Genomic DNA, 27050 nt, shown 5'->3' on the forward strand with positions numbered 1-27050 from the left:
AGTCATCATGGGCATGGTTAGCACAAGTAATAGCCTGGCAATATTAAGTGACATTAAGGAAGGATCTTCAGATTCAAATCTTTCTGATTCTGCTGATTCTTGCAGCCTCAGCCACCAGCTTTTATAAGCATGAGTGCATAAGAAACACATACTTCACATCCTTCTCCCAAGCTATTTCATCAAAATCCGCAAGGCAGGTGGGAGGGAAGCTGCCTCACGTTAGCCTGTGAGCCACGGGGGCAGGGAAAGATGGGGCGTTCAGCATTTACCTCCATGAGTCAGCGCTGTCTCCCTGCTCCACACCCTGTGCCCCCAAAACACATCCCTTCCTCGACAGCTTTGCAGCTCATGACAAGTGACACAGCAACACATCCACTCTGGGAAGCCAGACCTGAAGACATGTGGAGGTCGAGTGACTTCTCCATCTGCACCACCAAGGGGGCAGAAAGAAGTGGGATAAACAGCATCCTCACCCACAGCGTGGTAATAAGGGGGGGAAATAGAAATGTGAACTTGCACAAGGCTGGTGGCTTTCTGGTAGAGGGTAAAGTGTCTGCTGAGCATCAGGCCAAGTGCCCCTTGTAGAAAGCCCACTTCAGGCTGCCCAGAGCATCCTGCAGCAGACCCTGCCAAACCCATTCCCAAACGCACCTGCTTGGAGCACCCATGGGAATGGTAACATCCCACAGACTGCGGCTTGAGTGTGCAGACAGCACAAGCAGGCAGCTGGAAGGCAGCACAAGGCAGGGAAAGCTGTGGTGGTGGGGGCTGCTGGACCACAACCAAGTCCTTTTCTAGAAGCAGCTATCAAGTCTCTGCAGAAGTAGTGGAATGGAGCCACTTTTCATCCTACCTCTCAAGGAAATCATCGCTGCTGTTACGCAGACACAATTATGTCTCCAGAGCCTTTTAACTGCAGCTCTTTAGAGATGAGTGGGTTGATAGAAATCTATTCACAGGACTGACATCGCTTGGCTGGGTAAGGACACTGCCACTGAGTCAGTGGCTGGGGAGGGATCACAAAATAAGACTGGTGATGGGGGAAGTCCTAGGCAATGCCAAGGCAGCATCTCCTGGGGGAGCTGCCTCTAGTCCCTTGACTACAAAGGTGAGGCCAACTTCTTACTTTATTCTTCTAGAACTTTCTTTCAAAGAAAAACAAAGCAATAATATTGGAAAGCTCCTTTCCTTTGGTTCATGTACTTCCCCTCTGGAGGGGCCATCACTAGGAGATGGGTGGCTGCAGGTGCATGTCACAGGCAGCAGGGCAATGCAGAGCAACATAAGGCTGTCTCTTCCCCAGCACCCCAACTCTCCAGGTAGCCCTAAACAATGCCAGGATTTGAGCACATGGCAAATGAGAGCTTGGCCATCGGTCACCTTGCCAAGTCTCAGTGCAGAGCAGAGGGCTGCAGGAAGCTCTTACTGTGGGACCCTTGAACTGCATTGCAGAGCCCTCTCTGAGCCTGGCAGAGTGGCCGGGGGCTGCTTTATCATATCCACCATCTGCTTGTTTGCTTTGCCATCCTCTGCTCCTCCTGGCTACGCTCACAGACTCCTACCTGTTCTCCAAAAGCTTTGCCAGGTCTCAGTAAACAAACCACAGGCAGGGACAAAAATAGGGAGGGGAAAGGCAGGGAAGGGGGGAAGAGGGAAGAGAATAAAAATTTAATTAAAGGCACTTTTGCTTCAGGGCCTCAGAAAATTTACAAATTCATAAATCACTTAGTAAACGCCCTGAGCGGTTGCTATGCCAGGCTGCCTACCAGTCCCACCAGGAGGGCCATAAAGCACGAGCACAGAGCTCGGCAGCTCCCTCCTTCCACCTCCACCCTGCAACATCAGGCAACCTTGAGCAGCTTGTCAAGCCCGTGACAAGTGTTTCTGCAACCAGGAGCTATCAATCTGCAGCCCCATTAGCAGCGGTGCAGGGAGCTGCTCATTTCACCTGCAGCTGGGATACAATGAGAGCTTGGAGAAGGGTGGGAAGTGGGGGGACAAAAGGCAGGGCAAGATGGAACCAGAAGACCCCCAGGATATTTTGCTGGAAACACACAGATCTTCAAAAGCACATTTTCTAATGTGAATGGCCAAAGAAGCAGCATAAACCAAGAGGTGAGTGCAGAGGGATCTCCGCTGGCCACTGACTATCTGAGGGTATTACAGAGAAAACCCAACTTCTGGTAATTCCCAAATAAATCAATCCAGCCTTTTCTCCCACCAGGAATCTTCACCAAGGGATTCACACATGCTATCCAGCCCCAACGTACTTGTCACAAGGCAACAAAGATAGTGAGCATCCTCTGCCAAGGAGAGGCAAGAGCGAGCCGCTTCCCCGCATTCCTCCTTCGGCACGCGGCACGGAACAGACTGAACGTCCAGCACTCGGGGGTGGTGCACAGCTCTGCTATATTTAACAGAGCTCTCAGCACTGTCTCTGGTAGTGTGATGAACCAACACATCTTTGCCAGCAGCCTATCAGAGGAAGGCTTGGAATGACAGAATCAGGAGTATTTTTCACCCTTTACTCAGAACTTTGAAGGTGGGAGTGGAGTCTTTTCTCAGCAGTGTGGTCAAGTCTCAGCCCTCCCTGCTAAGAAGCAGGTGATTGGTAAAATGTTTACAAAACCTTGCTGGCTTTCCTTCAAAATGGGCATGAGTGGCTGAGAATGGAAAGTTTATCACACAGGAAGAGACTGGGATATACCAAATTCATTTGCCAAGGTATACAATTGTCTAAATTGCAACCAGAAATATAAAAAAGAGATTAAGAGAAGCTTTCAGAATCACTCAACCTACCACAGGCTATACTTTGAAGTGTATCAGCTCTCGACCCATCTCTATTTTCCAAGAGACTGAGTCAAGAGGGATAGACCAGTGTTGGTTATACCAGAAATCTGGGACAGATAAAGGGTCATTCTGGCAGAAAGGCAAAGACAGAACTGCTTTGAAGATGCATTACCCACGCCAACCTTTGCCATTTCTAAAGACAGGTTGAACACCCAAGTCTTTCTAGGAAACTGCAAGAATCTCACATGTCCGTTTAAGCAACTACAGAGTTTTGCTTCAGGTAATGAGTAGAAGAAAGAGAGTTGAAAACTGAGGCAGGAGTGTCTAATGGGAAGTGCTGGGAGCCAGCCAATTCTCCAGACCTTCCTAGCCAAACTCTCAAATCATGATCTGAAACACTCAGAACAAATATAGAATATTTGAAAAAAATTCTTAGCACCCTACAAAGGAAGGGTGTCAACAGTTCACTCTGAGGTTTTGTTTTGTGTTTCTAGATCATCTGCTCAAGTATGAAACCCTGCTAGGCAGAGGAGGCAGCTCAACAGATGCCATGGCATCCATGAATACCTGGGCACTGGAGGGGCACAGACAGCCACTGGGGCTGGTTCACCCACAGCTCGGCTCCTTTTGTCCTGCTGGAACAGGAACCACAGGAGCTCAACCAGGGGCGGTCTGAGTTGGGCTGTTTTCATAAATTGATTTTCATGATTTTATTAACCTCTTTTTTTCCAAGGCTGCTCTCCAACTTGAAGATGCAATGTTTGGAAAGCTGCAGAGTATGGAGACTAGCAATCAAGCTTTCACAGGAAAAAGCAGCAGCTCACCATGCAAATGACTCCTCTGGCAGGAACAGAGGTGAACGGGACAAGGAGTCCAGAGCAAGATCCTGGCCATATAACTGATGTGTCTCCTGTGGTGCAGGAGCATCCTGATAACATCCATGGTTATGGGCTGGTTGTGCATCCATCTGCCTGCACAGTTATTTACAGTACCAAAGTATGTATCCTTTTATTTATCTAAGCAGTTTCTCACTTCTTCTATTTCTCTTTCTGCAAAGCTACAATATTTATCTCTACTTTAAGACAATACAGCTACTTTTTTTCCACAAAATTCCCAAAGTAGGGCAGTTCCCAGGGGACATGGCTCCCTCCCCCCATGTCCTCACTGCAGTTCAGGGTGGTGGGGTGGGATGGGGATGGAGAGGGGACGTGTGCCCACGGGGTGGCAGTGGCTGTGGGAAGGTGGGCAGGCAGGACTCATCCCTGTGTGTGCGAGGATGTTTGTGACAGCAGGCAGGGTTCAGGCTTAGAAGTGTGGAATATGCTGCCACAGGGTATTTCTTTTTCAGTGTAAACTGGGATGGCAGCTAACCCAGCTTTCTCCTTCTACCTGCCTAGTCCAATCTCTCTCTTTCCACAGCACTCAGTACACACAGGAATGCACAAACCTGGCAGTGCTCTGTTCTCACTCACACTCAGATAGCTTTGCTGGGGATGACCATGCCTGGCACCTCTCAAGGTTGAGCCCCTGTTTTTCCCTACAGGCAAAGCTCACACCTCCTATCATCACCCTCATATCACCATTTCTCCAGTGGGCAGCAAGGGCAGGTCTTTCAGGAGTCAGCAGCAAAGACCAGCCCCCTCACCAGCATAAGCAATCAGCATACTCCAAACCCACAGACAAGGGAGGTGGTGCTCAGCTCTGCATCCCCCCCACTCCTCTATTTGTGGCAATACCTTCTGCTTTATCCTTCTCTTTTTTCCCCTTGAAGAGTGGAAAAAAAATGCAAATAGGAGCTTATAAATTATCAATTCTTGATTGATTTTGCTGAGAAAAGCACATAAAACAATCACACAACAGAGGAGAAGAATAATTTAGCATTTCAAGTGGGGAACGGTGATGTTGCTGAGACAGCTCTATGCAGGCAGAGCACTCTCAAGCCACCCAGCAGGATCTCCCCACTCCAGCCTCCTCCTCATGTCCTTTGAAAGCACACAAACAAAGCCATAACCTTGTCTAGCAGATGCCTCAAAACACAGAAATCTGTATTTCCATTAGCAGGACAATGCCCTTCCAAGACAGTTACCTGAAAGTACTCACACATGAATGCAGCTCCCTGCACACAGGCTTTTACCAAGAAGATCCTGTGGTTTGACAGTCCAGGATGGAGTCACAGCCTGCAAAATTACTGCCAGCAGAGCAAGACTTATGCATGAAAGACTACAGTTTCAGCCCCAGAAGCTGGATGCTGTTAGGCAGAGCTATTAAGAACAAGTCCCTACAATCAGTCTGCATCACCAACTCCTCACTGCAGAGGGTTTGTGCACTTGTTGTCCTCCTGTTCTTGCTTGGTTGTCCACTAGCAGATATTTTAGACCTCTTTGCCACCTGTAGTCTTTAAAGAAATGTTCTCTCAAGTGTTGGCTGCTCCAGAGTTTCTCCAACATCTCATGTAAACTTTCTTCCCTGAGTCTGTGTGGGAAATCGGAATCCTTCCCCAAAACTGGGTGGTGGCAGCACCCCACATTCTGCCAAAAGGCTGCACGAGTCATGCTTCAAGTGTTTCATCCAGATTACAGCTGACACCATGTAATGTTCCTCAGCCATCCATGCAGCATTTAGCTTCTGTCTATGGAATTAGTACAACATTGCAGCTCAAATGCTTTCCAGGGCAGCTTCTGAAACCACACAGGGATTACCTGCAAGTCAGAGGCATGACAGAGAAAAACCAGCCACTCCACACCACACAAAAAGCTGGTACCTGGGGACTGAGACTCTCCAGTGGCTCCACCAGGGCAGACTTAGGCAAAAGTCAGCTGTGCCTGGAAGCAATGACTTAATGGAGAGGAGGGACAGGAGGCCAACACACCCACCAAAGGCTTTGCTCTCTGCTATAGCTCAAGGAGCTCTATGGGTGCTCAAGGTTCCTGTTGGAATCTGGATTTAATGGAATAATATTTAGCTGGCAGTAAAGACTCTGTGTGTCTACCTCAAAATCAAATTTCAGATCATCTGGGGTCTTTGCAAGAGTTTGGTTCTGAAGAAAAAAACATTTTCCACACTGTCTAAACTTGACTTACTCCTCTTCTTGCCTTTTACACTGAGTCATTTTATTTTTGATGTGGAGGGGGAAAATATATATACATTATTTAGAAATAAATAAGGAAGATGCTGAGAGAGGTGATGGTTTGTGGATGGGAAATTATATTCCTTCACAGCTGCAGTAATGATCTGATTAGGATCCAATCCCTCCACATCCCTCACATGCTAGGTCATCTCTCCAGAGGTGAAGTCACCCAAGGGTGAGGGATGGAGGGAGGGGGGTGTGCAGAGGGAGGCTCTGATACAATGTGAAACCAAAAGAATTGTGCAATTGCCCTCTGGTCACCTTACAAAATGAGAAATTTCCTTCAGCACTGAAACACATTTTCTGCAGATTTTGGCAGCAGCATCGTTTAAAACTACAAATTCATTGCTCAACAATCATTTATGGGCAAATTTGGATCCTCTGCTTGAGCTAGAAATTCATCCATCCTTTTTGGTATGTTCTTTCCCTTCTCTCCCAGACTTACCACCTTCCTTACAAGTCTGCTTTTCAGCTCTCTCTTGCTGCTGTTTCCAAGCTGCGTAGGAAATCACAAAGTGTGCCAGCGCTGCTCCACCAAGCCTTATTCCAGCTGCTTCTGGCTAGATTTTCAGCATAAAGTAAGAACAGCCCTTTTTTTTTTCCCTTTTCCCCCTTTCCAGAAGTTAATTTCCTCTGATTCAGACGGCACTCTTAGCCCAGACAAACCACTGGGGAACTCCCCACCATTAGCAGCCCTGCTGAGAACACAGTCCCCCCTCCTCATGCATCTGGGAGCACCTCTGATCCACAGAAAAGGTTCAAGACTGCTGCTGGGATGCACAATCCCTTCACCACTACCAAAGTAAATTCTGGGTTTTCTCCCCCTTCCCTCTTACTTTGATGCTGACTTTTTTTGCAGCCAAGGAAATGGAGCCCTAAAGACAATACAAGGACACAGAAAGTAGAGCAAAGGAGATCAAAGATTCCAATTTACTCTCCCCCATCCCTTGTAGGAATTGAAGATCAGCTGGCAGTAAAGCTTTAATAGTAGCATTAAAAGGCAAATAAAGGGAATTTTTTTACAATGAACAATGTGACAAGCATACAAAAGTCACACTTGCAGGACTCTGCCTGTTGACACCCAAAAGGAGATTTCTTAGACACAAGGACAATCACTGTCCAGGCCATGAGAGCACCTCCAGTACCTGGAAAATGGGGAGCTTCCTGGGGGCTGTAAGTGCCCTTTGCTTCAACTCCAAATGCATGACAAGGGGGACAGAGAGGCCTGAATTCAGGCTAATTCAGGCCTCCTAATCCACCACCACCTGCATTTACTCAGACATGGGACTTCCCAGGACAGAAACCTCAGCCCTGCACAGCTCCCATGCTGCCCAGGATGCAGGCTGTCAGGAAACTCCATCCCTTCCTCACCCTATCCCAGCAGGAATATCATTACACAAGTTCAGAAAGAGTCAAAACAGATCATTAACCTGTCCCTGCAATTCAGGAACTGGGACATGGCACCAAGGGGAACCCCAGGCTGGGCTGCAGAAAGCTGAAGCAGCAGAGCACAGCTGTAATTTGTCATATGCCACCTATCACACAGCTCATACAGCCAAAATAAGTATTTTTTAGAGGCAGTGACATAGAGTAAAACAATCTCAGGCCCAAGTGACTTCATGGCCAAAGACTATGGGGTGCACCGAAATAACCTTGGAGGGCTGTGCTTAAAGCAGCTCTGGTATGAGAACAGATTCTCTGTGTGCAGTCTCCTTCCTCAGAGTCCTTTGGTTCCAACAGATCCAAAGACAGACTCAAACATCATTACTTTGGCAAGACACCAGGGAGCACAGGGCAGCACGAGGCAGCAAAGGCTGCAGACTAGGAACAGCCTCGGCCCCAAAAACCTCCAAGATCTGTTTTTGTTTTCCATCAACACAGAAATAAATCATTCCTTGTCACTCTATCCACACACACACCATCTTTATTTTTCTTTGCACTTGCTGGTTCAAAGTCAGCCAAATTCATTAGTCTAGGTCACGTTTATGGATGACACATGCTGTACAGCCATGAAACAAAAAGCAAGCTTGGCTCTTGGGTGCAAAACATTTTCCCTGGGTCCATTGCAGCTGAGGTCACAAGAACAACAAATTCACTAGAACTTAGCTGGTGCATACTACAGCTTTGTTTCCAACCACAAAACATTCCTCAAAAACAAGTCCAAGAAAGTTCTGTTGCTCTTTAAGCATTATGTTTCCCAGGGGTAAATGTTGGATTATTGAGTGTGGGGAAGATGGGGAAAAGCTTTTGTTCCTGTTTGGGGATTCATTTGGCTGCATTTCTTTCCTCATCATAAATTATATTTTTACTTATATTTTATTAAAGCATCTAGAGGCCTTTGGGAATTGATGTCCAGGACTAGAAAAACAAAAAGTAAAATGAAATTTAAAATCCCCAGCAGGATCAGGATTGCTGCCTTCTGCATGTGGATTGTTCAGACAAGCCCAGGCTCAGCCTGATCATCCTTCTCTCTCTTTGACCCCGTTGCCTCCCCCTGCAACACCAAAAATCCACAAATTGGTGTCCTCACTAACCCCTCAGCCCTCTTCTCTGAGCTGGTGGCTCTTGCCATCCCGTCTTTCTCTGCCCTATGCCACAAGTCTGGGTGGTGAGACAGCACAAACCCTGATGGCCAGCACAGCATCTCGTGTTCTAACCTCCATCAAAAGCTGCTTCATGAGTTCAGATGCTCCTTTTAATGAGGAGATGAAGGGGAAAAAAATCCTCCTCTCCTGCTGCTGAGCACAGCTGAGCACAGCTCCCTCCTCCTGCCCCTTCTGCAAATTACTGGGATATTGTCACTAATTATCAGGCTCAACAAGTGAAATTGTGCAATTTGCTACAGACACGCTGGAGAGCTGCTGAGAAAAGTGGGGCTGGGAGGAGAGGGGAGCGTGGAGGAGCCCTGGGGGCAGAGAGCCATGGGGCAGCCCAGGGGGCAGCTCCTGGCACAGGGAGGGGTCCTGCTGGCAGCACTGTTGTGTTTGCATTTCAGACTGTTTGCTTTTTTTTTCCTGCTTGATGTTTACTTCAAGCATTGCACTCTGAGGGCTTATAAAGAGGATTAAGTGGTGAGGAGGTCTCACAGAGTTAGGAGGAATTAATCAAGCGGTAATCAGGAAGGAAATTAATCTGAAGAGTTAATTAATCAGCCAAGGCAGGGAGACTGCAGCCAGTTGTCCCTATCACACCTTCCAGGTTTTGCTATTTCGAGCAGCAGGGAAAGGAGAAGGCAGTCCAGGGCTGGGTGGCTGCTCAGCCACCCCTCCACACTCTCTAAGGAGACAAGAAAAGCCCAACTGGCCCAGGAGGTTTCCAGACCCACATCCCCCCAATGCAGGGACCTCAGTGAGGACACCTCCACCCATGTGACACGTGGTGAGCACTTGTCATCTTCCCCCTCTGTCCCCAGAGAAACCAACTGGAAACTTTCCAAAGGCTGCAGCATCCATTTCAGAGACTCCTCCATGCTCCAAAGAGGCAAGAGCCTCTTTCCTTTGGAAAAGGGACCTAGATATGCAGCCCCCAGGTTTTTGATTGCTTAATTGATTCTATATACCCCATGTTTTCCTTCCAGCATCTTAAATAGTCCTTTTAGTTCTTCATTGTTCAACTCTTCTAAATATGCACCGCTGGGGATTGCTTCCCTTCAATCTGGTCTAGCTGCATTTTATATATTTAGTTTTTCTTTTTCTTAATCTTTTTTTTTTTACAATACATTCCCTACAGAACCTTAATCATTTTAGTTGCTCTTCTCTGAATTCCTTCCAAAAGGCGTCAGGCAGAGTGTTTTGCAAATCTGTTCTTGTCCCTTCCGGGCTGCATTTTGACTAATGCCTGTTTCCCTTGTGATGAGGCATACCCCACACAGGCTGCCTGATCAGGGATGCTCAACCTTCATCACAGCCTGAAGCACTTGGGGGAACAAAACTCCCCAGCTCACAGGGGCTGCAACACGAGGCATCTTTGAACTCAAAAAAACCCAAGCCAGTTAACAAAGACATCTGAAATCTCATTAATTTCACCATTATTATTATTATTAGATTATTTTTATGCACTGAGTAGACATTTTAATTGCCTGGATGTGGATAGGAGTTTCTATTGTGTGTTTTATGGGCTGCAAGCAAAGGTTCATCCCTACGTGCTGCCTACAACCACAGGAGGTACCTAGTCCAGGGTGCCCCAAACCATCTCAAAGCAGCCCCAAAACAGCCCCAAACCAGCCCAAAGCCCCTTCTTCAGAGGGCAGCAGGGCCCATCCCTCCATGTGATCACTCCATGACCACTGAGGTTCAGGATGTGACAGAATCATTGCAACAAACCATCGGCATTGAACATAATATTTGATACACCTAAACCTTCTTTCACCTAAACTGTGTCAAAATAAAAGGCAAAAAGCTGCATTTCACAGAAATGGGACTGAGAGGTGAGGAACCACCAGTGGGACTGGGGCATGCAGAGGTGGGGGGTGACTGGAGAGAACCCAGCTGCACTGAGGATGCTGGGTGGGGCTATAACTGGCCACACTCAAACAATGATCTTCAGCAGCAGAAGGCCCCCAAAAATGGCTAAAGCAGCCTCAGCAGAAACCACACCTACTCCACAGCTTCATTAGCCACTAGAGCCACTAAAAGATTCATTTTTGTCATCCCATTCCCTTCACATCAGTTTTACTTCCAAGGAAGACTAGGAAGGGTTACCTGTTCTCCTTGAGCAATTGCCACCCTCACACAGAAAGCTCCCACATCACTCAAGGCTGTCCCTCCCTCTAAACCATGAACTTGTCTCTTCCTCTTTTTTTTATGTAATGACTATTTGCACACATCCTCCCGAACAAAAAATGACCTCAAAAAATAAAGCTGAAAATGCAAAAAAAATCACTGTTCTTGCCTAAAACAAAGACAAGTGCCACAGAGTTTGGAGGGAATGGTGAGATGCCCCTGACTCATGCACATTTCTGGTTAGCCTGACCCAGAGAAGCAGCTCCCCACAGATCATTTTGTTCAGGGAAAATCCTGCTATTTTCTCACCTCTCCCACACTGCCTGTCTGTAAACAGCTGGACTCATCTCATTATAACTTGCTTCTACTGTGACTGCTGATTATAAAAGATTGATTTAATAATTTATAGCCTGCCCAGCACCACAGCACTCTGGCCACCAACAAGTACCCAAAAAGGTTCTGATCTGGAAATCTCTCATTCAAAGCAGAGCCTCAGATACCTCAGTAATCAATGTGGTACCCCAAGAGCTGAGAGAAAAAGGGATGCTGCTGCTCCTCTCCACACTAATAATGGCACAAAGAGGGCACATTAGCAAATAGCAGCTTCTTCCTTTGAAATCCCCTGCCATCCTGGCTCCATCAGGGACTAAGGAGTGAAGATTTAATCCTGGAGGGGGTGCCACTGTGTATTGACTTTAGGGGTGCAATGATTTTTATTCTGGCTTTTCAGGTGGCAGTTTAAAAGAGAAGGCATTAAGGCCCTCCTTAGTATCTAAACCCACTGCAAGAGGACCCCAAAGCATCACCTGAGTCCCACAGAGAGATGTGTGGGTGAAACAGAATAAACTGAAAGAACAAGCACCATGCACCTATACACAAATATGTAAACTTGGATATAAATACGCTCAGATAAATGCACACCCTCTCAGATGATGCTATCAAATACATTACTCTCCCAAATCCCTGCAGAGCAGTAGACCATCTCCAAGGTCATATTAGCATGGAAGTAATGTAATTCCATTACCCAGGCTCCTTTTCCCCCTTGTAGTTTTCTCTGTTGATGTTTGCTCTCTTAATTTTAAACACCAGTCGTATATCTTATAGCCCAGCCTGGGACCACTTTGCTCAAGTGGTAGTAAACACATGGCTTAATTCACTCATTCTCCAGGAAAAAAAAAATAAAAAAAGAAAATAAAAAGGGGAATTTTCCTGCATGAAATACCCACGTCCACCATGAGATGATCGAAGCAGAGCGTGCTGAAAGCTGCCGTAACTAACTCGGGCTCAGGGAACAACCAGAGCTCACAGGGTGGTATCAGAGAATCCACACATGCTGCTCTTGTCAGGAGAAAAACATCCAAGGGGCTGCAGCTCAGCTGCCAACAATGTGCTGTGTGAGCCTCCCAGAGCAGAGATGCAGCTCAGAGCTCACACTGAAGGGTGCTGGCCAGTTCTCTGGGTAAGGAGAATTCTCCAGTCAGAAAGCTGGACCAAGTGCCTCTGATAGCGGGGGGGAAACAGGGCAGGAGGGGGGAGCAGCCAGCAGGGCAGGCTCCAAAGAGAGAGAGGATGGAGGAGAGTGCAGGCAGAGCTACCACGGCCACTCTGCCCCATGGGCAGCAGTACTGCTCCACACAAGCCCTCTGCCACCTTCTGCAGGGAGTTTGTCCTTCACAGCAGAGTTGAACCCTTGGGGTCACAGCACAGCCAGGTTTTGGAAACCTGGCTCCACTTCTCCAGTCCACATCCTGAATTTCCCCTAGCTGGACACCATCCTTCTCTCTATGTGCCAAAGCCTTTCCTAACCCACCCACAAATCTTCCTGAGGTTCAGGCCATTGCTCTTTGTCTATTCATCTTCTGAAAACATCTCTAATCTCTCATTTCTACCTTTTATTGCCTGCAGAAGGCTCTGATAATGTAACCTCCTTCACACCTCATCTCTTCTAGCTGACACCATAACAAAGAAGTTTAATAATAACAATCTCCAACAAAGAGAGCAGTAAAGGAGCACAGGAAGCACTTTTCACCAGCAGACACCAGAGATCTGCCAGGAACATGCATCTCCAAAGACATTTAGACCTCTTCCAAAACTCCCATGTTCCACTTTGTGGCAAGCCTGCGCAGGAGGTCAGGGCCATGCAGGAGGTCAGCACTCAGACCTGTCCTTCACAGGAGATGCTCAAGACAGCATTTCAAGGTGCTTTCACCCTCAGCATGCTCCATCTTTGGGTCTCCCAGCCTTTTACTATGTCTAACTGATGGTCCAGAGGCTCATTCTGCTGCCAGAGGTGAGAGAGCCACAGCTCCAAATGCTTCTGCATCCACCTAGTGAGGAACCCACCCCTCCTGGGTGGCTGTGGAGGGAGTCTGCAGTGATTTGTCTCGTTAGGCCTCTGCAAAAGCTCCTCCAACATCAAACTGATGAACTGTCCAAGGCAGACTTTTTAGCAGAGGATAAATAAAAATCCAGCCATGCTATTCTAACAGTCTGCAAGGCATCATTTCTACCTGGCTGACCCTTATCCCTTTGCATGCTCTGGATGGCTCATTGGTCTGCTGGCCACAGCAGGGAGCCTGTCTCAGTCCCCCAGCCTGTCTCAGTCCCAGTCTTCTCATCAAGACCATGCAAACTTACCCACTGAGTTACTGTGAACAAAGCTTTTTTTCTCCAATGAAACACTTTATCAAGCACCATCCCCTGTTCCCATCATACACACCCCAGCACTCGTTAGACATTAAACCCAGGATTGACGAAGGATGTTAGAGGAATTGCAGTAGGATTTGTCTATTAATTCCCTTTGCTACTTTTTAAACTCCTATGCTTAGAAAAATGCTGGCACATATGTACTTCTCAACAGGTGGCCAGTAATGAAATTATCTGCCAGCTGCTTTCTCAGTAAAGCTCAGCTAATCTGGTAAGAGGAGTACCCCCAACAACAAAAAAAAAAAAAAAAAAAAAAAAAAAAGAAAAAAAAGCACCACTGAGATGGCAAGTCTCAGAGCTGCTGTCACAGCTGATGGAGGCTGGAACACGGGTGCATCCTTGGGTTCCCACTCCTCCAGAAGTGCACACACAGCATCTCCCCACCTCCCAGCCCACATCTCCCATGTCTGAGGCAGAAGGCAGAGCCTGATCTGTGCATTTGTGATACGCCCTAGAAACAGGGATAAACAACCTCAGACAGATGAAAATTTGCAGTTTCCTTATCTTCCAGGAACCAATATTTACTAGAAACATTTCTCTCAGCCTACAGCTTCTAGGAAATTACAGCTGAAGATTTTTTCTTGGTACCACGATGTGTTTGACCCCCTGCTCTTCAACAGCTGCAGCTCGAGGCATGAGCACAGAGCACGCAGTGCTTCTGTTAAGTCAAAACACATGCAGGAGAGTGCTAAACTATTTCCAGGCTCTAAATGTGTAAGTTCAAATTCAAATCCTCTAACTGTGGTAATTCAGGAAGGTTCTGAGGTGGTTTTGTTGAATTTGATCTGACTGTGATGTAGACATGAGGTTAATAACTGTGGGCTTCCACACACACTTCCCCCTGCTCTGAACTAGCATGTTTGTGTATTTTGCATTTGTTCTACACCTTTTTAATCAAGACAGTCATATATACCTTCTCAATAATTTAACCTGACAGAACTGTGCTGGACTGTGCATCAACCAAATCTCTTTATCAAGACATCTTTCAGTAAAACCTGCAAGGACTGCAGCCTGCACAGTGGAGCCACATCCGTGGGTAACGCATCTCCCATAGCTACTGTCTCACCAGACCAATAAAAGAAATTAAAATTCAACCACCAACCTTCCATCTCCCACACCACTAACCAAAATGGGAAACTCTTGCTGCTCCCTCCTCTCCCCAGCCTCCTCCTGCCTTCCCCATTCACACCCCAAAAAAAGCCAGAAGCACTGCTTTCCCTCCTCCTCCACTGATCAAGACATGCCAGTGTGCTTAGGAAATCATTAGTGCAAATTACAGCCAAGATTATTTATCCTTACAGAGCCTGCCAAATGGCAAATGGGAGCTCCAGCCACTCCTGGGCTCTGAAGCTCCACGTAGACAAACAGGCACTTACCACCAGCTGTTAACAGCTTCATAAAGCCCCTCCCCACCTGTATCCCCCCCCTCCATGCCTGTGCTCTGTGGGAGAAGAGAGGATTTTCCTCCTCCTCCACCTGCTTTGGTAAGGGTGACATGAAGGATTTGTCCAATAAGAGCCTGGACTGCTGCATTGCCTCTCCCTCCTCCATCCACACACTCATTTCTTCTGCCTGGAACTTCCCAACACCTCTGTATTCATAGTGCACTGCAGATCATGCTGGTGCAAGGGCCATAAAACCTCCAGAATTTGTGTGCCATAGGAGAGTTCAGAGGTCCTGCAGCACACAGAGCCTTGTGTGTACATGCTAGCTTAGCACCAACTTCTGACAGTAAAATACTGGGAAATGGCTCTTAGGAAAAGCACTCAAGTGCTGAGTTCAAAACTTAAGGTTCTCCACTAAGAATAGGGGATGTTAGAGGATCCTGAATTTGCACAAAAGCCTGCTGGTTTTGAAAACCACAAATTTTTGTTTTTGTAGAAACAGAAGAGAAATTTAAAGGTGAAACTTGATCCAGGGACAGTGCATAGATTTCTGCCACTGGTTGGAAACCAGAGCTCATCCTCAAGGCACGGGTTCAGATAGCACGTTGCCTCCCTGCCTGCATCCAGGAAGGTTTCCAAAGGCAGGTATCAGAGCAGAGCTGCACAGCAACCAGGAATTTGAACTAATGTGCCTTTTGCAGAAGGAGAGCTTACACAGCTTTCTGCAAGCTGTCTAATAGCAGGTAAATAAAAGCCAGGTTTTGCCTCAATGAAATAACTAAGGTATTAAAAAAAGAGAGGCACCTGGCAGGCGTTCAAAGGCCCAGTAGCACATCCTGGTAAAATACTCAATCAACAGAATGTAATAGCACCTCTCTCCTCTTTTAGCAGGAAAGCAGAACTTCATTCCTTTCTGGCAGATTAACACAAAGCCTGCCCATAAGGCTGGTCCCAAAACCCTCACCTGAGACTGGCAAAGCTCTGGCAGGAGCAAACCCAAGTGAGAGGCCCTTTGCTGAAGCACCCCAGGACCCAGCACGGATTCCAGCTGCTCCATTGGGATGCACTTGGGAGGAAGTGACTTTTTTTGGTGCAACCTGATCACAGTGGCTTCAGCAGAACTTAAATCAATGCCTTTACCTATACATATCAAAAGGTAGAAAAGTGTCTTGCTTTACCCTTACAACTTCTGTTTTAATGTGTCAGAGTGGAACACTGTGCTCTGCTGATGAGGGGTTTTGGCACATGCTGACATCCCATTAACTCCAACAGCACCTTCACAGACAGCAGCAGCCAAGAGGCATTACTTGAAATCTTTAAGCAGAGACAGTGAGCCCAAATCCCTCCTTAATACACCAGCAGCATAATGGATTTAGATAGAAAAGAAACATAGTGAAGACAATATGTTTTGTTATTAAGAATTAAATAACAATATTAAAAAAAGGAAGAAATTGCTAAAATCCAGCTGCCCTGCAGCAGGAGGATGGAATGGGATTTCTGCAGACATTTAGAAGTAAAAGGCTGTATCTAATTTCAATTTCTATCACAATTCCTTAGATCAAGGGAGATTGAAAACAAACAGGATATAGAAGAATTAATACTCCTTAAATATAATTAAAGCATGAACCAAAATAAAATAACAAAAACAGAGAGAAAGAAAATTAAGTAATTGTTAAAACAACTAAGAAAATTATTACTGAAAATTCAGCAATATTTGCTCTCTTTGTCCCACATGGAGGGACAGACCTGAGCAGGATACCCTCAAAAACACTCAGAAGTCCAAAAGGCATGAAGTCTCATTACCAAACGTTGCAACCAATTTAATTCCTGGCTGAGAAACTTGTCAAGAAGGCAGAAGCTCTCTATATCTGTAAAGACTTTTCCCTCTAGATACACATATATGCATAAAACTTGTATTTGTTACCCTGCCTGGTGTGAAGAATAAATTAATAAACCTAACTTTAAATTTATAGTGAAAAATCAAAGGAAAAAAATATTTAAGAGGCTAAGTGATAGTGGAATCAAGAGGATGAAGCAGTTGGTCTATAAAAACAAATCATGCTGAACTACCTTCAATGCCTTATTTTCCCCGATTGAATTACAAAATTAGTCAATGAAGACTGTAATATATTTGATAATGTCTCAGAGAAAAACTTTCTTGAAAAATTAATTCAAACTGGCTGAGATATGAGCACTTTCACAGTAATATAACAGTAAATTTGATTTACAGTGCTCTTCCCTGCCAGTGCCAGTCTGGGTGGCATAACTATGGCAGAGCTTTAAGCCAGTCTACATGGCAATATGTGTCTATTTAAGGGATGAGGTGGGACCATCATAATTTCTGAAGCCACTGCTGATATGAGGCTCAGTGACTGAGCAGAGCTGGTTCATTCCCAGTGGCTCAGCTGCCTTCTCCTAAGTCAAGAGGCACCAAAGGCACAGCCACAGGGGCAATGCATCCCTCAGCCAGCAAACACAGGCAGAAGTAAGAAAACCAAGATGTAGACTTCAAAAACATTAAATACAAGGTTTTAGTGGTAAATCACCAATTTACTGGGAGGCAAGGACCTGGAAAACAGTTAGTGTCAGATGGGCTGGTGGTGACCACAGGCTGCAAACAGGTTATGAGCCTACAGGGGAGCAGCACAGTGGGACCAAGCTCTGCACAGCAGGGAACTGTCCCCATCCAGCACTGGGGGACCAAACCTGAGGTAATCCCCAACCCTTCTGGGTGCAGGGTCAGGAAACTCCCACACACCAGGGAGCTTCAGCAAAGGGCAACAGCAAAAAAATGCCATGGTGGTACTGGAAGGACTGGGCTGGGGTGAAGGAGGGTTTGCATCCATGCCCCTGTTTAGCACTGCAGGAACAGCCAGCTGCAACAGCCCCAGCGATGAACAACCACGGGGATGGGATGCAAAAGCTTGTCATGAGTTAACTTACATAAAAGACTGAGCAGTTCTCTGGCAGCAACCTGTCCTGCCCCTGGGTCCAGCCCCAGACAATTTTGGTGACTCTGCACAATGCTCTCCTCCCAGCAGGTCTCAGCAGCCAGATCCCCAGCACTGCACCCCACCAGCAGGATTGCCTGCCCTGCCCTGCTGTTCCAGAGCTCCTTACTCAGGCCTGCTGCAGCATCCCACTGCTGTGTGCACAGGGATGGTCATGGGAATGTACCAAAAAACCTAATGAAAAATTGTTAGAGAAATTAAGAAATCAATAAGAATAAATATTGATCCTAGACCACTGTTACCTCAAAATTATAGGTGGTTTTTTTTTTTCATACCATTACTACAGCCACTTAGGATAAAGACATGCTTTGCTATTTGCATGGACTATGCATCTGCTGACTGGGGAGTGTTTGGCTCTGGTTTGTTCTTTCCAAAGCAGTGGCCCAGTGGAAGCACAGGAACCCCTAGGTCAGACTCGGGGCATCCCTGAATGCCAGGAGAGGGTGCCAAGAGTCTCCTGAGCAAGAGATGAGATCTGGCCAGCATCTCCTGCATTGCTGCACAGCCTGGAGGAAGGAGAGGCGGAAACTGGCCCATCAGGATGAGCATCTCCAGGTCTGATTTCCATCTCTCTTCTGCGTGGTGAGAAAGGTGTCTGAGCCCCAGGGCAGCAGTGTCTTTACCTGCCTCCCCAGGTGCCAGCTCCACTCAGTGTAATGATTATTAAGCCCTGTCAGCAGATATGAAACCAATGGACACAGCTCCACAGGCGAGCGCTTCGGAAGCCGCCGTGCCGGCCCTGCTCGCAGGTTTTCATTATCCATCTGGAAAATTGGGGATGTCACAAGAGTTCTTAGAGCACCAGCATGAAATTGCTTTGTCAGCAACAAAAAGGCCAGTTCAGGCTCCTGCAGGAGGAGGAGGAGGACAGGGATGAGCCAGGGAGCCCCTCTGGCACTGCCCACCCTGGAGCTGCTGTGGCACCATCTCAGTCCCTGCCTTGTGAATTGTACTATGAAGAAAAAACAATGAAAAGTGAAGGAAAACAATTTTCTTCCTCTCACACTAATTCACAGCCTCTTGTCTGACTTTCGACTGCCTTAGGCTGGGAAGAGCTTGCAGTTTGCTGGGGAGGATAAAGCATGAGCTGGCATGGAGAGAAGATGGACGTTCTTGCAGGTTGTTCACATGGAATGAGAAGTAAGCCAGAGAGTTTTTAATCCAAAGCCCAAGCAGACACATACTTTTTCTCTGCCATAACTGTTTGGTTTTGCACCCTCTGCAGTTTTTGAAGTTGTGCATTACTTGAGTTTGAGTGACACCGAAGGCAGATGTGGCAAAACCACCTGCCCAGAGACTGCTCCTAAACAGACATCTGATCCAACATGGCTTTCTCACATTTTTGGTAGGGAAAACCCCTTGCTGGTCACAAAGTCAGTTCTTTCAGCAAGATCCAAGGGCAGCCAGCAGAGCCACAAAACCTCCCCAACACCAAGGTGCATGAGATGCTGGGCTGCAGTGTGAGGGTCCTCATGTGAAACAGTCCCTTCCAGAAGAGGCTGGTAGCTGCTGTGGGTGCAGGACCAGAGAAAAGCTTTCCTGGATCTATCAGGTTCCAGCAGATCCAGGGAGCAAAGGGGCTGTGAGACACAGGAGATGCCCAGCTCCAAGCCCTTCTCCTGCCAGAAGGCTGAGAGCAGAAGGGAGATCCTGCAACACAGCCTGGGTGTGGAGCAGAGCACATGACAGCTGATGACAAGGCCGGGATGAGTTTTTGGGGGTGTACTGGGCATCATTCTCAGCTTGCTGCTCCTCAATCACCCTAACAGCAGCTGTGTCTCATACACAGAGTCCAAAGAAAGACCTGTGGCCAGTTTGAGAGACATCCTGAGTCCCTTTCCTGAACCCCAGGACAGGTTCAGGGTAACAGACTTTATTCTACTGCATTATCCAAGGCCATGGCTTAAATTGAAGACCACTGTCCCAAACAGAAACTGGATTACAACCCTTGCTCCTCAGACACAAAATATGAGACTCCAAATGTGATTTATTTCTCCTGTGCACAAAATACTACCCAGCTGCTTTTGTGTACAGGCATTATCTTCTGGTCCATTGATTTTTAATAGCATGGTTGTAGATTGAAATTAGATGCTTGAGCATCCAACTTCCATCAACAAATGCTAAATACTGGTGCTGCTGATGGAGGTTTTTGGAACTGCCCTGGACATAGATAGGCTCTCATTTCACCACAAGAAATAGAACTTGGAGATGGAACAAGCCCATTAGATCATCAGATGCTCCAGTGCTCTCTACAATTTACTTCCCCAGTGCTTTTACCAGTCAAAGCTTGAACAGCCCAGGTGACAGCTCTTCTCTATTCCCTTGGGAGTTTATTCCACTGCCTCTGAATTTCTAGGCATTCCTTCAAGCACATTCATCCCAGGTTCAAAACCAAGCAGCATTTTTCTTTTTCTTCTCTCCATTTGCCTTCACAGCTGCCCAAGGTTTCCCTTGCCAATCCTGCATTTACATCACAGTCACCTGTCCCTTGACAAAGTGCAGAGCTCTCCTGCTCCAGGGTTTAAGGACAGCGTGACAGATTTCTGCATCCATGGCTAAACACCACATAAATGAACAACAGTCCTGCAGCAAGTCATGAGGAGGAAGAGGTGATAAACTCAACAGGGGCATCCTCCCAGAGGACCATTTATCAGCATTAGGAGCAGCAAAATCTTTTTCAAAGAATAGCTGGACAAGTGCAGTACAAACCACAACTAAAATATTAATTAAAGTCCTTTGGTCCTTCCAACACTGCCTTGCACCTTATTAAAGCCACATCAAAGTTTGCATTCATTTGTCTGGTCCTTGGCTGCCTGCAGAGAAGCACATGGGAATGCACAGAACAAGGTTTGTGGAGGTGGTAGGTCTTGATCAGACTTAGTCCTATTGCTTAAACAAAATAGCTTATCCTGCTGCTGTATGTAGTACCTGTTCTGGAGATCAACAGAATTTTTCTGGCTCTGGGCAGCCATTCCAGCATCATTCACTAAAGCAAAGCCATGTGGGGACAGACAGACACCATCAGAACAAGCAGCAAAGGGAGGCTGGAGCCATGGAGGCAAGGGAAGGGCAGGCAGGAGCAGCAGTGCTGTGGAGAGGAGCCCTGTGAGGATCAGCACCCTCTGCATGGTCCTTTGGGGAGGCTGCTGAGGTGGCTGAGCCTGGGCAATCTCACAGCCTTAGCAAAGATGGGTGCAAGCTGCTGGATGAGGACTTGGGGCAATTCAGTTGCTCCTGGATAGTGAGGGGGTGAAGGACATCTTCCACCCCTGTGGTCCCAGGGGAGCAGCCATGGCTCATTCTCACCCTCTCTCTCCTACAGGTTCACTCAAAGGCAGAAGCCAGCACGGTGTACAAGGAGCAGCATCCCCAGCCAGTTCTTAATGCTTTGCTGGTGGAAAAGCCAATGCTCTGAGGCTGGAAATGGGACACTTCAATTAAAAAAAAAGCATTAAAAAATAAATAAATGCCATTCTCTCTCCAGCAGCTCAGCTGATGCAGAATCTCAGGTAAGATAAGGATCACTCATGCAGCCTTTACCACCAGAGTGTGAGAAGTGTTTGTGAAAGGCTGTGAGGAGACCCTGCTGGTGCTGAGCTGCCCTGGGCACACACCAGCTCTGCCATTGGGCTCCCTCAGGGCAGGTGGTGCACCCAGGGTGGAGCACCCAGCCAGGGACTGGAGCAAACACAGACACTCTGAGTGAGGGAGCCATGCACAGGGAGGAAGAGCCTGCATGGTTATGCTGTGAAGCAGGCTTGGGGCTTCTTGGGTCACCTGAACATCACTGATTTTTATTTTTTTTTTCCTCCTTTCAGCAGTGGCCTAAAAAAGACACCTGGGTTTTGTAACAGCAACTGAAATAAATAATGGCTGGTCAGTGCACTTTACATTTCCTTTATAAATAACCTATTAATTCTTCTGGGAGTGGGAAAATGTTTCATTTCTAGATCTAAATAAATCCTGACCTTTTCTTCTGCAGGGTCATTCAATGCACCTGTCCAGCCAAGGATGGCTCCATGCCCCTTCAGACAGCACCAAGGAACAGTGTGACCTTCCAAGCCTTCACCAGACCAACACCACCTGAACTGAGGGACAAGGGGTGCAAGCATTCAACTGCTGGAGTGAGAGGGGATCTACCCTTGCAAAGAGGAGAAGCAGAAGCCTGTCACAGTCACAGCAGCCCAGGGGACAGATGGGATCTCTCAAAGGTTTGCCACAAGACCCAGGGTTTCATAGCAGCTGTCCCTTGCTGCCACCATACCAGTTACAGACAGCATGGCACAGCAGAGGGGGAGACATTTGCCATAAAACCATTAAAGCAGGAAAAGATCTCTAAGATCATTAAGTCCAACCATTCACCTAACACTGTCAGTTCTACCACTACTCCTGCCCCTAAGTGCCACATCCATGGTTTTTTAATGCTTCCAGGGACAGTGATTTCACCCCTTCTTTGAGCAGCCAGTTCCAATGCATGTCCACCCTGTCAGTGAAGAAATTTTCCCTAATATCCAATCTAAACCTTCCATGGTGCAGCTTGAGGCCTTGTCCTCTTGACCTGAGAGAAGGAACTGACACTGACCCCCACCAGTCTACAACTTACTTTCAGGCAGTCATAGAAAGCAATATTCAGCAGCTCAAAGAGCTTTATGCTTTATCACCTTGAAGGCATTAAATAAACAAACATAAAAATAGCACAGTTTGCACTTCAGCAGAGTATAAGCAGGTATTTATAGAAGGGAGCCCCAGTGAAACCACTTGCCCTTTCAATCCACTTCCCAGGCAAATAAACCCAAGTAATATTGAGGAGTAGAAGTACATCAAGGGTATTTGCAAACAAACTGAAGGACACCAGCAAGGAGAACCCCTGAATTCCATCAGTCCCATGTAGCTGCTCTGCTCGGATGTTTCAGGGGGCTCAGCACATCTCACACCCAGCTCAAAGAACACAGCAACAATGGGTTCCCACTTCCAGCCCTTTGCTCTGGAGAGCCATACATCCCCAAATCCCTGGAATTAGCTGTGGCTGCTGATGTATGGCTGTTTCTCTCCTGTGGCTGTGCCAGATTGATAGTACTTTGCTCTTTCTTCCTGCTCCCACTACATGGCAGGCTCCCAGGAGGAAGGAATGAAAGGGGCCTGATCACAGATTTCTCCTGAGCAGCAAACCCTTGATATGCAGGCTCTCCAAGCTGCAGAGGGTTTGTCCATGCCTATACAACAAATAATCAGGGGAGGGAAAAAAAAAAAATAAAAAAATCAGTGTATGATTACAGCCAGGCTTGACCAAGGCAACATGGGACAGAACTAAGCCTCATCTGAAAGGCAGATCATGGCTCTGATATATATATATATATACATACACATATATATTTCCCCCCCTTTGAACCTGTAGCAATAATTACATAATGTAAGAGGAAAAAGAAAAAAACTAAAAGAGAAATTAAAAATGCAAATCAACAAAAGCAAAAAGCCAGGCACCCAAGATATCTTTGCAGGAGCAGCTCCTCCTGAATTAGAACTCTGGAATTGTTCTGCAATCAACTCAGCGGACAGTAACCATCTGTTTATGGAAAAAAAATGTTAATGGCCCCCAATCATAATCAAATAGGCAACTGCTTTAAGTACCTTTTAACTAACACTAAATTACAATGGAACAGCTCTGCAAGTATTTCTGACATCCACATGCACGTCAGCAGTGCCAGCACTTTGATCAGGGCTATTAGAGCAAATACCAAATAAACTGATAGCAATGGGATTCCTGAAACATTACAGCAAGCGTGGGCAGTATTTGTTTACTGTTCATTCGTTTCTCCCCCACATCCTTGGTGTTTCTGTTTATTCAGAAAATAAACACATATATGCATGTGCACACACGTGCACACCACCCACCACAGCAGACCCTGTGAAAGCCTGATCCCTGTGTTTTTCTGTCCTAGGCTGAGCTTCCATATGAATTCTGCAATGTCCAGAAAGCCCTGAGGCATTATTATCAGCAGGACATCACCTCAGCTGTCATTCTATAAAGTTCCCTTACTTCCCTGATCCCTGTAAAGGAGTCTGTAAGTCCTGTTCCCTCCCCTCTGGGTGGAACTGGCCAGCACATGCAGAAGGTGCAGCACAGAAAGGGGAAATCCAGGCAGGGAGAGCTGTGCACACACACTTGAGTGTGTGCAGCGAGGCAGCATGATCACATGCCTTATTTCTTTAGGAAATCAGATTAAAAACCAGTCAAGTCTTTGCCAGCTGTAACCAAGCCTGAACCATTAGCTGGCACCAGCTCCACTCGAGGAAGAAAACCTTGTTTGGACAATGGAAGTAGTTTTAAGTCTCAGAGCCTGGAAAACAGTTAAACTACAAGTGCTCTTGTCTCTAGATTTTCTCTAGCACCTTTCTCTGCATATCTCAGCTAACTCCATTTGGTTTTTATTGAAGTTGTGCAGCACCAGGAATACATCACAGATATGCATGAGTACACGTCCTTCATCCCCAGGCAGTTGAAAATGTAACAGAAAACAACTAAAAGGGGAATATATTTTCATCCATCAACATAAGTATTTACAGTCTCCATCACTGTGCCATCCAAACATTTTGTATGCCCCAGATCTTTTCTGTTCCATTATTTTTCTTTCATGAAATTTAATTTTTCTTAGTCCTGGGACTTGCATGTGACTTTTTTATTATACCACAAAATTTCATTTCCTGTCATCTGCTGAGATTGGAAGACACTGTTTACAAGGGTTGTAGTGACAAGCCTGACCCCAGGAGGTGAGGTGTAAAGCTCTCCCCCTTGGGTGGGCACTCAGGGAATGTGGGACATTGACCCCAGAGCTGGAGCAAGTAGCGACTGAGAGCAGGATACTGGGCTCCTTATTCCCATGTGGTCTACCCCATCCAAAAAAAACATACCCCCTTGGGACACAGAGTAAAACAAAGGACTCCAAATTTCAATTTCTTGCTTGTTGAGACCCTTTTTTTTTTCCCCACACTAACACAAGGCTTTAAAAACCATCCCAGCCCCTTCTCTGGATGCAACACCCTTCAGCAAGCGGCTGCACTTCTGCAACTTCAACGAGCCTCAGTTTTAACATTCATTTCTCCCAGTGGTTTTCGCTCCAGTGCCTCTCTGTTGCTCACAGAACACCACTTTCCACACAAAAAAAAAGGAGCTTTGTTTGCCCTTTCCCTGCCGCCTCCACCAGCCCAGCTCCAGTGAGCTCCCAGCTCCCCCCAGCTGCCTCAGCCCACCCCTGTTCCCTCCCAGCCAGAGCAGCCAGAAAGGGGCTCTGACCTCTGCTGTGCCGTGGTAATGAATGCCCTCTCGGGAGGGAGCAGGGGAAGGCGAGAGGGATGGCCCAGAGCCAGGCTGGGCCAGCCCAGCTGAGGAGCAGAGCGCGTCAGAGCCGCTCTCAAAGGAGCTTTTGTTGGTGCCAGAGCTCCAGCCCAGCGAGGCACGCTCAGCTCTGCAGGCTTCCCACCCTGGATCAGCAACCGGGGATGGCTCTGGCAGGGCTCTGCTGCAGTGCTCCAAGGGTGTGCCACCAGCCAGAAGAAGACAAAAGTGGACAGACCATCCCCTCGAGTCCTCTCCCAGCACACATCCCTCAAGCCACAACAGCTTTTGTTCCACAAAGGCAGCTGGGGTGTCGGACACTTGGTTCTAAGGTTGGTGGGCAATCCATCAGGCTGGCCCAGGGAGCCTTCCAAACTCAACGTGACATCCAACTTTGTCAGTCCATGCTCACCTCTCTCGAGGAAATAAACCATCTGCTCAGCACTTGGAGAAGCAGAAGGAAAAAGATGTACTCAGAAAGACTCATGAGGTGCTTTAGGTAACATGTCCAACACGAGCACACAATGTTCTACATCTGACAAAATCAACAGGAAAAACCTGCTCCTGCAGTCCTGCCAAGCTGGGATTTCAACAACAAGTGGCAATATATCAGCTGGCAACAAACAGCTCTCAAATCAGGAATGCTCTTGCCCAAAAAGACTCAGGGTTTGGATTTTTTTTTCCCTTAGTAAATGATAACACACTGGGTGTCACAAAGGATATCTCCTGCCCAAGAATTAAATGAGCAGAGTTTGGGCAGTGTGAGTAGGCTATGGTGGTGCCTACGACAATTGTGACTTAATAATCTCCCCAGTTTTGAAGATGTATTTGTCCTCCTTTCTCCAAGCAAAGCCAATTATACTTGTACAGACTTTGCAGGGTTGTGGTTTCATATCAGAATTGGAAGAAACACAGCATGATGAGGAGGAAAGCAGACTTTTCTAGCTAAACACCTTTGCCTCCATTAAACTTTACACGCAAGAGCCCATTATGGCACCCCCCTCTGGTTTCTGGGAATGCAGAATATCCACTGACACACTTATCCAAACACCTCTGAACACATACACACATCTGTTCACCAAGACTTGTTACTCACATTAGGCTCACTTCACTCCCCTTTGATTCTTCCACTGGAGTCAGATGTTACTTTTCCTTTTCATATTTATATCTCAAAGCTCCATCAGTGGCACATGCCCAAGCACTTCCAAAGTGTTCTGACAAATCCCTCCAGAAAGCACATAACATCATCCCAGTTTTACAGATGGGGAAATTAGAGCAGAGGCAGAGGTTAAGACAGCTAATTGCCTATGGCCACTAAGTGAGTCAGTAGAGGAGCTGGGAACTGATCCCAGGAACCATGTCTTCCATTCCTCTACTCCACCCACCAGTCAGTACACTCCACCAGATGGTTCTTATCATTGGACATATGGACTAAATATTCCTAAGTTGGTGTAGAAGATTCACTATTTAATTAAATGTCCTGTCTTCTATCTCCATAGGATGCATAGGAGAAACTCCAGCCAGAATCCCGTCTGGACCCACTCAGGAAATGTCTACGTGAAGAAAACAAAGCCCTAGGCAAGTGCAGGGAACATTCCTAAACCTATCAACCTGCCCTGAAGCAGAGACCACAGCAAGGCCAGGAAATGGGCAGTGATTCTGAAGCCTTAGTTAGGAGAAGCTCATGTTTGTCAAAGCCTGGCTTCAAACAGTGCATGCATGAACCACCAGTTAGGCTGGGAACTACTTTGTCATGCAAAGGTTCTTCCTTCAGCCTTCACTGGGTACCACCAACACTGCCCAGCTGGAGATACCAGCAGAATCACAAAAAGCAGATGGCACAGAATTATCTGTTCTGGCATTGGCTCTGTCTCACCACAGAGCTGGTGTCCCCAGGACAGAGACCAGAACTGCCTGACAAACGTCAAATGCCTTCTCATTTCGCAGTAACTATCAGTGACACTTGAAATAAATTTC

The 27050-nt window shown here is 46.9% G+C and overlaps 1 protein-coding gene across 3 annotated transcripts in view; it reads right to left on the reverse strand.

Moving 5' to 3' along the window:
- The window catches only part of NTRK3 (neurotrophic receptor tyrosine kinase 3), a 210273-nt gene that overhangs the window by 113119 nt on the left and 70104 nt on the right, over nt 1-27050 (reverse strand). The gene's annotated exons all lie outside the window — the stretch shown is intronic.

This window comes from Serinus canaria, chromosome 10, assembly GCF_022539315.1.
Source record: "Serinus canaria isolate serCan28SL12 chromosome 10, serCan2020, whole genome shotgun sequence".
Lineage (NCBI taxonomy): Eukaryota > Metazoa > Chordata > Aves > Passeriformes > Fringillidae > Serinus > Serinus canaria.